The sequence below is a fragment of the Xenopus laevis genome, chromosome 4S (genome assembly GCF_017654675.1).
Source record: "Xenopus laevis strain J_2021 chromosome 4S, Xenopus_laevis_v10.1, whole genome shotgun sequence".
NCBI lineage: Eukaryota > Metazoa > Chordata > Amphibia > Anura > Pipidae > Xenopus > Xenopus laevis.
The window spans coordinates 62,698,418-62,711,733 of NC_054378.1; positions in this window are offsets into that span (position 1 = coordinate 62,698,418).

The following is a 13,316-nucleotide window of genomic DNA, read 5'->3' on the forward strand; positions in this document are numbered from 1 at the left end:
ACTTGCCTCCGCCATCTTGGAGTCATCGGGAGTGGCTGCACGCCTTGAACGTTTGTCCAGGTATTTGGTCATGTCCGATTGACTGCCCGAATGTGATGCTGGAGTATGCGGAGGTTGCTTCTTAGTAGATTTACCCATGTTCAGCGGTGTCAGGTTTGGGAAAATAGTTAAAATTACTGTATGGGCCGGGAGCTCTCACTGCAAGCGACCGTTCAGCTCTGCATCACGCCACGCCCCCCCGTATTTATAATTTATATGCAGTTACGCTGGTATATCAAGTTAATGTTGGTCAAATGAAAGGTCTGACAGCATTTTACTATTCTCTATGAAGAATTTAGTTAGTGAGTGACACAGTGAATGGTGTGAATAAGAAGCAGAAATCTGGTTTAGTGGTAGTTACTTGTGGATAAATGAGATGGAACTATTATTGCAGTGTCTATAATATAAAATGCATGTGCCGTTGTTCTATTCAGCTGTTTGTATGCATATTACAAGTGAGAACAGAAGTAAAGTCTACAATAGACATACTTTATTAAGACATTTGGTATTTGAGTTGCAAAATGTCTGTCATTTGTCTACTAAATTGATAATATGCCAGGATTGAAGTGAAAATGTTTCTTTTATCAACAAATGGCTAGTATTTATATTTAAACATCTCAGGATTTATGGAGCAACATGTGACATGCAGCCCTAGAAGCTTTCCTTCTTATTTCAGACCAGGAAAGTATATCACAGTTTTCTCTGGAACGTGTCAAACAGCACAATACTTATATTTATGAAGCGCTAAGTGCCTTGACAACAGCTCTTATTTCATCCGATTAGTAAATATTTTGTGTTATCGTGTTAAAGTACAAGGGGAGAAATTCTAGAATCTAATCACATTGATGGTGTTAAACAACTGCCTGCACAAGGATCCTGCTGCTGACCTCTACAGACATTGCTTAAAGAATATGGAATGACATACTGATGTGGTGCATCATGATGTTAATGGAAAACTTTGTACAATTTGATGTGGCCTGAATCACGCATTTAAAAAAATAATACAGTATAAAGGATTTCTTTATAAGAAATCTTATATCGTCTATTGTCAATGTTTTCATGATGTCTTCAACAGCCGAAATGTGGAGTTGTTAAAACACAGGTATGTCTACAATTAAAATGCTCTTAGAAAAAGCAGTGTATTTAAACCATTTACAGATGTCAACACGATGTAAATATAACATTAGTTTTGAGTTCACTGTGAGGTAGGAATTTTTTAAGCCCCTTTTAGTTGTGTCTTTTAATTTTAGGTTCTCTACCCTAATGGTCCAAACACCAGACACATAAAGCATACTTACAGCTATCTGGATGCCTGCCTCTATAGACCCTCTTACAAAAGTCCCAGGAGTGACTAAATTATCACTAATATGACTTTATTCAGATTTATGTGCCATATATGCTTCCACATAGATTTTATGGCATTTGTAACATTGAATTGGAAAAGATCAAAGTTCATCAAGTTCAACCACTCCAAATGAAACCCAGCATTCATACATACATGTGCTGACCCCTCCATATACTCACATAAACTATATATACCCATACACTAAGGAGTAGATTTATCAAGGGTCGAATTGAAAATTTGATTTTTTTAAATTCGTATTTTGAAATCTATCATGTACTGTCCCTTTAAGAATTGGAATTTGAATATTCACCATCTAAAACCTGCCGAATTGGTGTTTTAGCCTATGGGGAACCTTCTATAACCAATTTGGAGTTGTTTGGTGGACTTTTTATTGAAAACAAAATGTTTTTTTTTTGTTGAAGAAACTCGAATCGAATTTGATTCGAAATCAATTCGAGTTTGTGGCTCGATCCTATTCACTCGTTTTCAAAGAAAAATTGTTTTTTTAATATAGATTTCGATTGGTCATTTTTTTAGAATTTCTAATTTATGGGAGTTGATGGGAGTTTTTACAAAAAAAGGGAGGTCGCAGCAGGAAGAAGCTTCCCAATTTCGGATCTGGGTGCGGATCTGGGTTTTTTCCTGCTGTCCAGCCAGCCCAGTCCAGCCCTGGATATTATGCTTGTCCAAGAAATCATACAAGCCATTCTTAGAGGCATTAATAGAATCAGCCATCCCAACATCAACCGGCAATGCATTCCACAACCTCACTGTCCTCACTGTGAAGAACCACCTACGCTGCATCAAATATAAATTATTTTCCTCTAGTATGAAGGGGTGACCTCTGGTACGGTGATCCTCTTTATGGGTAAAAAGGTCCTCTGCTATTTGTCTTTAATGTCCTCTAATATACTTGTAAAGTGTTATAATTTCCCCTCCCAAGCGTCTTTTTTCCAGAGAAAACAACCCCTAGTCTACCCTCATGATTTAATAATTTAAGTCTAACATCCCTCTAACCAGTTTAGTTCCAAATTTTAGTTTATGGAGGTTGTTTTGTGGAGCTTTAACACTACATTTTTATCACAGATTAATGTAAATTGCCCTAATAAATATTGACAATATACAGTATTAACATATAGTAAATTAGGGTGCGAAAGATATAACTCCACCCCTTATATGTATATCTCTAAATTTGATTAGGTAAAGTCCTAAAGTAGGCCTCCAGACAATTCTGTTTTAAAACATAAAACAATTAATTCCTAACTGCGGAGAGGTGACCCTAAATGATCGTCAATTGTTAAAAAGTACAGTATATAGTTTCTTTCTTGCCAAAACAGCATGCGAACATCATTACAGTTCCATAAAGATGTCTGTAAAGATGTAAGGAAACCTTTCCTGAGCTTATGGTCCCAACTGCTTTTCTGTAGATTTACTATAATTCTTCCTTTACTCCGACCCATTCAAGGTGGAAAAGCACATTATGTCATTTCTGTACATATTCGCTGTATTACATCCCCTCCAAGGCAACCCCTTGCTACAGCAGTGGTCTTAAGACAGCATGAAGCCCAACATTGTACAGAGCATTACAACAAACTCAAAAATAAAAAAATTACACATGAACCACTCTGTTGTGCAAAAGGCATTCTTTATGTGCATGCAAACTGACTTGTATACAGTCTGGCCCCTAAATACTCAAAAATATATAAAAACAATAAGAAAAGATACTTATTTAGATTTGTTAACCCTTGCCAACCCTTTCTAGCCTCTCAGCTGTACACAGAAAAATCTCATGAAAGCAGAGAAAACAGACAACAAACAAAAATATGGTGTAATATGTTTTTTTTTTTAGATGACAACTAGGAGCGACGAATCAAAGTAATTCCCCAAAAAAATTTGATTCTCAAAGTCCACCAATTCACTCCAAATAGGTTCTAGGAGGTCCCCCATAGGCTAAAACAGCAATTTGGCAGATTTTAGATGGCGAATGGTTGAAGTCACATTTTTAAATAGACAGTACATGATAAATTTCAATATTCAATTTTTTTTCAAATTTGAATCGAATTTAGACTATTCCCTAGTCGAAGTACACAAAATAGCTCAAAATTTTTTAATTTGAAAATTCACCTTGACCTGTGATAAATCTGCCCCCATGTGTTGGAAAACAACATGTTAGTTCTCATGTTAGTTTCCCTTTAAAGAGCTTTTTTCCTTCTCCAAAGCATACATGCCTACTGGCAATTTCCCTATTGCATGTAATACTCAGTTGTGTTCTCTCTTTTCCAAGCAGTAGATTCATGCCTCAATATGGAAATATAAAGATCTCATAGCGTAGTGCTGTTTTATTATTACAGATAAAAACGTTAAAATATTACACTCACATTAGTTTTCATGAGGATAGTCACCCATATGCCAGTCTTTTTGAAGGTTTCCCCCAATTCTAGATAAGCTTTGCCGGGGTCCCTCTCTCCCTCTGACGAGAAGAATTATCTCTGTCTGTATTGATAGTTTGTAGGTGGAGGGAGAGAGAGGATCTGCTAAGCTGTGAGCCACCATGACCCCTAATTACTGCTTTGGCTTATGGGTGATGATCCAGTCTGTAAAGCTCTACCCTATGGGGGACACTTTTGTTAAAAAACATAGTCCCCTTTCTTTGAATACTTTCCAGCCTGCAGCATTTTTTTCACATTTATCCACATTGAACCTACTCTGCCCTTTTATCTGCCTAATCCAGCAAAGTGTACTTTTGTGATGAAAATCCCTTAACTTTACAATGTCAACCGTCATCTTTAATAAGAGCAATATAAGTAACAGTATTAATAATAAAATGATTAGCAAACTCTAGCCTTAGTGCTGATACCTTCAGTACTTCTCTTCAAACAATGACTTGCCTAGAATATGCTCTAATTATAACTATTCTCTTCTATCTCATTGTGTCACTTTTCTACTCAAGGACGAACCCCTAGCCCTAGCTGTAATTCAGCACCAACTCATTCATTATGATTTGATTAGTTATGAGTGACCCTTTATAAAACCTTTTTGAATGTTGAACAGTTTATAGTTAATAATGTATTACTGAACACAGTAATTTAATAGTCTCTTTTAAATAATGTTACCAATACAATTCTACTATATGATAAGCTTATTGCCTCATTTTCTAACTTTCTTTGTTTCGTTAGGTAATTTTTACTGATGTAAATATATGACATGTGTTGCTTCTTCTTCTAAAAAAAAGGGTGAAATAAAATAATTTACATGTATTGTTCTTCTTAAGTGATATTTCCAAGATGTTTTTTGTAAAAAATAGAATAAAGAATTGTATATGATAGGAGAAGATTCATCCTTTAGTTGAATGTGTTCATGTTTGAGTGCCAAATCTTACTTTATACAGTCACATTTCACACAAGTTTAGTCCTTCAAAAATCTTCAATCAGTAATGCCAATAAAGAGGTCTCAAATAATCTCAAATGTCACATGAATGGGGAAATTCCATTCACATGGCTTCTGGTGCTTCTCATCAGAGAAACAGAAAATCAAACTCATTATAATTCCTAGTGACATTTGTATAAAATAAAATTAACAACATAAAAATATACTGGTTATAGTCCCCAATCATCCCTTTATTGGATAATGGTTGAAAATTCCTACCCAAAGACATTGTTTAAAGATAACTTCCATTTGGACCACCAGTTCTCCCAGCATAAATAATCCATAATGCTAAATCCACAATGCATTCCTTTATAAGAATAATGAGACCTTTACAAAGCATCATTTAATTAAAATTAATTTTAATAATAAATTAATAGTGACAATTAATACTTCTAAGGTGATAGGTGATAGTACCCTTTTCTCTCTTTAAGAAGTTACATAACAAGCATGCCCATTATTCTTTAGCTCTAGTGCAAACATAATTTTGTAAAGTTGCATTTTATTTATTCTGAAAAGAATAAACAAAAAATATCTAAAAATAGAAATGATGGATTTATAACATACCCAAAAATCTTCAGTCAAATAGTATTTAATGTCCAAGTAGAATTTTCAATGAAATTGTAAAATATAAGTGTAATCTGGATTCTACTTCAATGACATTGATGAATGCCAGATTATAAAAATACCCTATGGCACACTAAAATAAGGGATGGAACAATTTTATAGTAGTTGCTTGCTACAGTTATAATAGACTAGTGTTGCAACAAACGGTATTTATGTATATGTGATAAAAAATTTTGTTTGGGTAGACCAAAACAAATGATGATAATAGCAACATTTTTGAATGATTTTAGGAATAATTACATTTTTTTAATTTTGTACTACAGTGCATTATCATGTTGTTGTTTTTCAGGTCATCTGATTACACATTAAATGAATTGTAATTTTCATAATGGAGAATGGATTTGTTTAATACTATAGTTTTACAATGTTTTTCTTACATAATACCCAGCAGTTGTATTTGCAGATTTTGAATTAGATAACCAGATAAAACTCCTCTTTCTTTAAACATGCTATCTTTAAAGGAGAAGGAAAGACATATTTTATTGGGGGTGCCAAAAGTTAGGCATCCATAAGTGAGTGTATATACTTACCTCACACCCCGGACCGGGGCTCATATCAAGAGAAAACAGCACTGGTCCAGGGGTTCTTCCAGCAAGCACCATTGAGCGATTGGCTTTCTTCTTCTTCAAATTTCCCAAGGCAGACGCATGAGCACCCAGGCGAAAAAAAAAGAAGGCAGAATTCGATTGCTCCATGGTGCTCACTGCAAGAACCCCAGGCCGGTGCAGTTTTCTGCTGATAGAAGCACCAGCCAAGGGTGTGAGGTATGTGTATAACTTTTGGCACCACCAAGTAAAGAGCACCTTTTCTTCTCCTTTAAGCCCTTATTCTAGAATGCATATGTTTATCCTCAGCCTTTATACATTACACTGCTTTCATCTTTCTTGTCCTCTAGGGGAAAATATAATTGTCATAACTGACAATACTGTGAAATATGACATTGTATTCACAACTTCTAGTAGTATATGATAGATACAGTGTTTCTACGTGAGATACGTTGCTTATCTTTGTTTTCAATGAATATGTCAAGAATCTGGATTTAGACAAACTCTACTTCCAGTTGCTATTTTTCACATATTTAAAAAAATGCCAATATCATACACTTTAATATGTTTTCATATTAAGTGATTGAATGTCTAAAAAAGCCATTAATAAAAAAATATAAAAAAATGCCTTTAGTCTTAGATATATTGTCAGAAACAAAACAAATAGTTACTTATGAGCTATGGACAAATTGTATTGATCGCTGGAGCTTTTAACTGTAGTCATACGCCTCTTTATAAGCATTTTCTTGATAATAATCAATAGGAAGAATTGCCTGGTAGCTAACAAAGGAAAAGCTTTAAGGGTACTCTTTGGAGGTAAGAAGATTTAGCTGACCCTGGTATTGCAGGTGGACTTCCTTGTAGCATGTTAGTAGTAATTGGAGCTTATATCTAATAGGCCTCTTTGGTTACCACTCTGCAAATGGGAAATGAGTGGTGCTGGGACGCTGACTCACAAAGCATTGTTAAGTAGGTCAGAGAGTGCTGAAACATAAAACCACAATAAATCAGGTTGAATTCAATGTGGATTACAGTTTAACTGTTTCAAGCAGACTGAGAGATGGGTACATTAGCTAACTGAACAATCTTTGGCTTAGGTGAGGTAACTAGTGTGTGCAGGTTCTAGGGTTACGTTATTACAGCTTTGTCATTTACAGTGATTCTCACAAGCTTGTCATTTGGCAGAATTAAAACCGTTTCACCAGTTCTGATGGTTTAGAGAAAACACTAATATTGGAAATAGAACACATTTTGAAGCAAGCCCTAAACATTTCAAATAACCTAGCTTTAATCAGTTGAGAACACTGTGCACCGGCATTGTTTTAATAAAACAAATATACAAACTGTTTCATGATATGCACAAGAATATTATGACTATTTTCTGTGTAAAAAAGTGTATGCATTTGGCATATAGACATATAGACATATAGATGTCACTGCATACAAAATATTCCAAGGTTAGTAAACCAGCTGCAATTCTATTTGCCAAGCTTTTTAAACAAACATTGCCTATTTGTAAAGACATAACAAAATGGTACTGTACCATGGCATCATTTTTTGTTATTAGAAGTGTTTCCATGTCAGTGCGCTGTTAGCTTTAGCCACAAACATGCATTTTTTTGACAAAACTGATATTGTTTACCAACTGGAATCCATCACACTCCTATAACTTCCAATAAATTGTTGTCTGGACTAATGTCAGGTACCCTAAACATTATAGTAAAGGAATTTGCCTTTTACTATGCTAAACTGTATGTCGCCCCATTTATCACCTCAACTACACTCACCAATAGGTTCCAACATAACCTATGCTTCCCAGAACTTACTAATGATCAGAAATCACTTTTGGATCTAATATAACACCCAAGGAGGTTTAACTAGCAATAAAAACATTTTGATTGTGAAAGACCCCCGGGCCAGATGGATTTTAATTTAACTATATTATTTAACTATATTACAGGAAATTCTCTCACCTTCTGGCACCACATTTTCTTAAATGCCTAATGGTCTATTAATGAAAGATCAATTTTCCATGGAAACTCTGCAAATATTTCCACAATCCCCAAATACTGATTGCACAGAATGTAAGAACATAATTTCAGTTCTAAACCTAGACATCAAATTATTAGCCAAAGTTTTAGCAAAGTGATTGAACACACTTCTTTCCTCATTGGTCCATAGTGACCAAATATGGTTTGTACAAGGTAAGCAAGCTTCAGATGCAACCCGTTGTTTGATTCTACATAACACATTCTCCAAAAAGCAATCTCAACAGCAACGATCCTTAAGCTTGACTTTCAAAAAGCATTTGATTCCATACTTTGGCCTTATCTTTATATCGTATTACTTAAATGGGGAATTTTATTGTATGGATGGCCCTTTATGCAGACCCTACAGAAAAGTAAATATAGGCCCCTGTTCCTCCCCTGCATCCAAAATATGTGGGGGCACCTTTATGTCACCTTTACTTTTCGATATAATGATTGAGCCTCTTGCAATGATCAGACATACCATCAGTGTAAAGTTCCTCTTAGTTTGCAACGTTGAGCACAAAATTAGCTTATTTGCTGACTATGTTACCCTATTTATAACAAGACCCTTGACATCCCTTCCAAATCTGTACAGCATGCTGAACACTTTTGCCCAAATTTCAGGATTGGCTATAAACTCCTGTAAGAGAGCAGCTTTCAATGTTGGATTGTCCCATCAAACTTCAAACTGGCTTTGAACTTTCATTTTCAGTGGCAGAAGACCTCTATGCCCTTATTCGGTATCCAACTAAGATTTAGTATATATAGTAATTTGTATCAGGCCAACTTTCCCCCTATATCGTAACTAAGAAAATTGTTAGAGGATTGGGGAAAATATCATATTACATGTATTAATTGTATCCTCGCAATAAAAATTTGTTTATTTCTGAAACTTTAAATATCTTTATGGTGTTACCTGTTCCACTTCAAACAAAAATGTTGCAGTCTATATAGAATAAAGAAATCTCTCAAGTAAATCTGTTTTGTACCATTCCACTCTACAGGGAGGGTTGGGTATTCCCAACTGTTAGAATTATTACAGGGCAGCTCAATTAGCACATCTCATCTTCCTTCAAAATACTAATATACTAATACTTCAAAACACTACTGTTGGAAGACGTTTACCTCCCCATACACAGCCTCTTCCTACCTATGGAATGAGGAATAGTAGCAAGTGTTTATCCAATTCCTTAAATATTTAGGATATAGTAGCCCTCAAGTATCACCTAATGCAGGCTAATACACCAGGAGCTCCAATACGAGGGAGCCATAAATGCCCTCTCTGTGACTCTCAATCCCAATTTGACTCCAAGAGGTGCATATTCTATAGAGGCTTTAACAGAGAATTAGTGATGGGTTAATACATTCGGCAGGCACAAATTCACAGTGAATTTCCGTGTTTCACCGCCAGCAAATAAATTTGAGAATTTTCAGTTGAAAAATGCTCTGCGACAAAAAAATTGTTGCACATCAAAATAGTTTAGATGCCCATTGACTTTAAAGCATTTGGACAATATAGTCGTGCATATCAAAATTGTCGCTCTCGTCATAATTATTTTGACTCCCATTGACTTCAATGCTTTTCATATTTGGTGAACCCGTCCAAGGTGGTTTCTTTTTGTGCCTGAAGATCTGTATTTTCTCAACTCAATGGCCTGAAAATAGTAAAGAGGGCAGATGATAAATTCAGCTTATACTGTATATCCTCTATACCTCAGAAGATTGTGGGTATTCCCAATGGTCCCAATAAGTCCACTTTATTCTCCTAAGAAGAAGGTGACATATGGCAATGTCACACATAGTCAATTGACATTCATCTTCACTTTAGTTGGTGATTCCTGGGATAGTTCTGAACATTCACTAACTACCCTCTCATGCCCATATATATATGTTTTTTCTGTATTCTCCTGACGAATATCCCTGTGGAGGATCGAAACGTTGAGTCTCCAATAAAGTATCACATTTGTTAAGCTTCAGAAGAGTCCAGTGAGTGTCGCTATTCCTGCAGATATACCATTACATGTTTGCTGGCACCCGGGCATTTACACAGGAAACGGAGTGCACCTTTGGGACTTGTATATCTCTATCTATCTATCTATCTATCTATCAAGTCATATATAAATATATATATATATATATATATATATATATATATATATATATATATATATATATATATATATATATAAAGTCATATCTACTTGAATACTATCATTAGAGCCAATTACAAACTATCATGTAGCTAATGACACATGCTGCTTTGAAGTATATGAGATCTTTTTTTTTTTGAAATGTGTGCATTTTTATTAGATTTCTGATATCTGAAATTACATTTGCTTGCTATTTTAAGCACACTAAAAAAACAAAGTCAATCATTACTCTAAGAGATAACAAAGTTACAAATACCAATGACGTTTCTTCAGCTACAGCTGACATTATGCATGTTAGGAAAAGACAGCATTAATAAAGCCCTTTAGTACAACAGGATTCCTTACTTTGATTCTGAACATAAGGAAAGTTGAGCCTACTAGACCTCAAAACCCCCATTACTAAGAGTTTGCTGCACATTTATGAAATGATTTGATATGTGGAATATAGTATGTCGGATACATTGCAGAAAGCTAATTATATACAAATGATGTAATACACAAATTGTTTCATGTGGTATGGTTAATTCTAAGAGTTCTTTTTCTGCAGGAATTTAATATATGATATTTCTGTCCTTTGATAACCAATAGTTGCTCTGCCACACTAAAAGGGAACTGAGCCCTATGGATTTCTCAGTTTATTTATTACCATTTGCAATGGTAAATAATTTAATTTAGAAAATTTGCATATAATTTACAGTAAAAACTAGATGAGTTCACCCCTAATGCAGACCAAAGACTACAAGAAAAAAGGAAGTAAAAGATGTTACAAATAATTAATAGAAGGAAGTTGAAAAGAAGAGATAAGAATAAAATAAAGTTCAACTGTTCTACCCATGACAATTTCCTGACAAATATTAGGTTTACCAATATGCTACAATATTAAAAAAAAAAAAAAGAAAAAAAAAATAGTCACATATATAAAGATTTCTCTGTGCCATTGGTTATCTTTATTCAGTTGAAAGTTCTGAATGTTCATTGACCAAACAGACCATTTGTACTTATAATCTTACATAGCATTTCTATTTCTCTCGACAAAAAAAGCTAATCATTCCGTTAATAAGTTGATCAGTTCAAGGATAACTTTTACTTTTACCAGTATTTCATGAGTTTATCACCATTTTACAAAAGTCTAGTTTATTTAGTCCCTTACTAATATGAGAAAAAAGGCCAAGTGCCAGTCTATTGGATAAATGTTTGTTTCTCTATCTTATTGCCCTATAGAAATGGAGTCTGGTGGTTTTTCTTGGCCACTGTTTAATTCTTTCACTGCCAACCAATTTCCCACTTCTGGTACTTTTAATGCCAGAACAGTTTTGACCATTTTGTCATCTTTCATGTCAGGGACATCTCCTGAGAGGGGGTGTTTGCAGGACAACCTAAGCTTTAAAAATATTGATTCAGAAACATCATCTATTTTATCCACAAAAATACAAATGATTTGTAAAGTCCTGTGTTTCCTGAATGGATATGATATCCAAAATTAATACATTTATTAAATTTGAATAAAAACATAAACTAAATGGCAGGGGTCTTCGAAATAAAACATTTTAACAGGCAAAAATAAAGTAACCAAGCACAACACAGAATAAGACTCCAATAAACCTCCAACAAAACCAGATGTGCAATCATGGGATGCTAGTAAAAAATTATTGGGGGAAAGCCATGTTTAGTCATGTCTGGTTGTGGTTTTTTCCCACAATAAAATTTGCTGAAAATTCACAACCTTAAAAATTAACTACTTACTGTGATCCCATGACTCTTCTGTTGACCTACAGTACATGAGGCTTTTTGTACTTGGTTTTTAGAAATTACCCAGAAAAGTTACCACTTCAACCTCTGTTTCTAAGGTTCCTATCTCCCCTACATTATTGACAGCTGCTTCCTTATCCTGCAACCCAGGGCCCATAAAAGACAAATGGATCAAATGTAATAAAATTTACAAAGAGAGAAAATTGGCTCACGAATAAGAATACAAATTTGCATGGCACAAAGTAATATTTTACATAAGGCTCTTATTGCATTGAAGGTCTTAATTGTGCATCACAAACTTTTAAGACCTGCTTGTAGGTGGTATAAACTTTTTTTGTAAGTTTTGTTACATACACTGCGCACTAAGGCAACTATAAAATTCTCAATCAATATTCTACTGTTGCGTAAGGGGCAAAAGGTTCACAAAAGCCTATATTGCATTACCCCTAAAACCTGTTTTTCTTACCCATGCCTTTATGGATGTGATTTAGGCCAATATGTGTTCATCTGACCTAGTCCCTGCTTTTTTGTGTGTGTATTATTCAGATTAACCACTGGTCTGTTAACCACTAAACTCTGATTCTTTACCTGCAGCCTACTCTGACCATCTGTTCATTTAATTCTGACTCTTGTCTACTGCCTGCCTATTTGTTATTTAAACTTGCCTCTGTGTCTGCATGGCAGCCTTAACATGTGGCTTGTCTACTAGTAGTCATCATAAGCCCCACAGTTTTACTCAGCACACAAACATAAATCCACTAGTCTTCAGGCATTTCTTTTTTTTTGGTTCAAGTGAGGTTTATTGAAATCAAGACACATTACAGTGAAAATATCAGCATTGTTAAACAATTCGCCAATGCGCAGATTGGCTTCTACTCATATTTAAAAGGGTCAATGCAGTAATATATCAGGATGAATTCAGCTATTCAAATAAATCAATTGTTTACTTAGAAGTACCCACTCTAGCCGTCCCCATTTCAATATTTACTGGGGAGAGCAGCCATGGAGCTCTTATTCATTTTCCAAAATCCACAACTGCCAACTTTTCAGGTTAGAGGAACTCTTCTGCCTAGGTATTAGGTCCTCCATTTTTTGCAAGTCCTGGACTGCCTTAAGCCATACTTGGTATGTGGGGGGATCAGACGCTTTCCTGTTGATTAATCTGTGTAATAATCTTTCGGGCTAGGAAGAGTAATTTTTGAAGCATCAGTCGGGCTGGTCGGGTAAGCGGGGTTGGGGGATCCATACCTAGTAAGAACCATTGGGGGTCCAATGGTATCTCAAACCCCAACATCTTAGTAATACGAGCCTGTATGTTCACCCAATAGGAATGTATGTTGGGGAATGACCATAAGGTATGAAGTATTGTTCCCTCCTCTGTGTCACACCTCAAGCAGGTGGGTGGTAT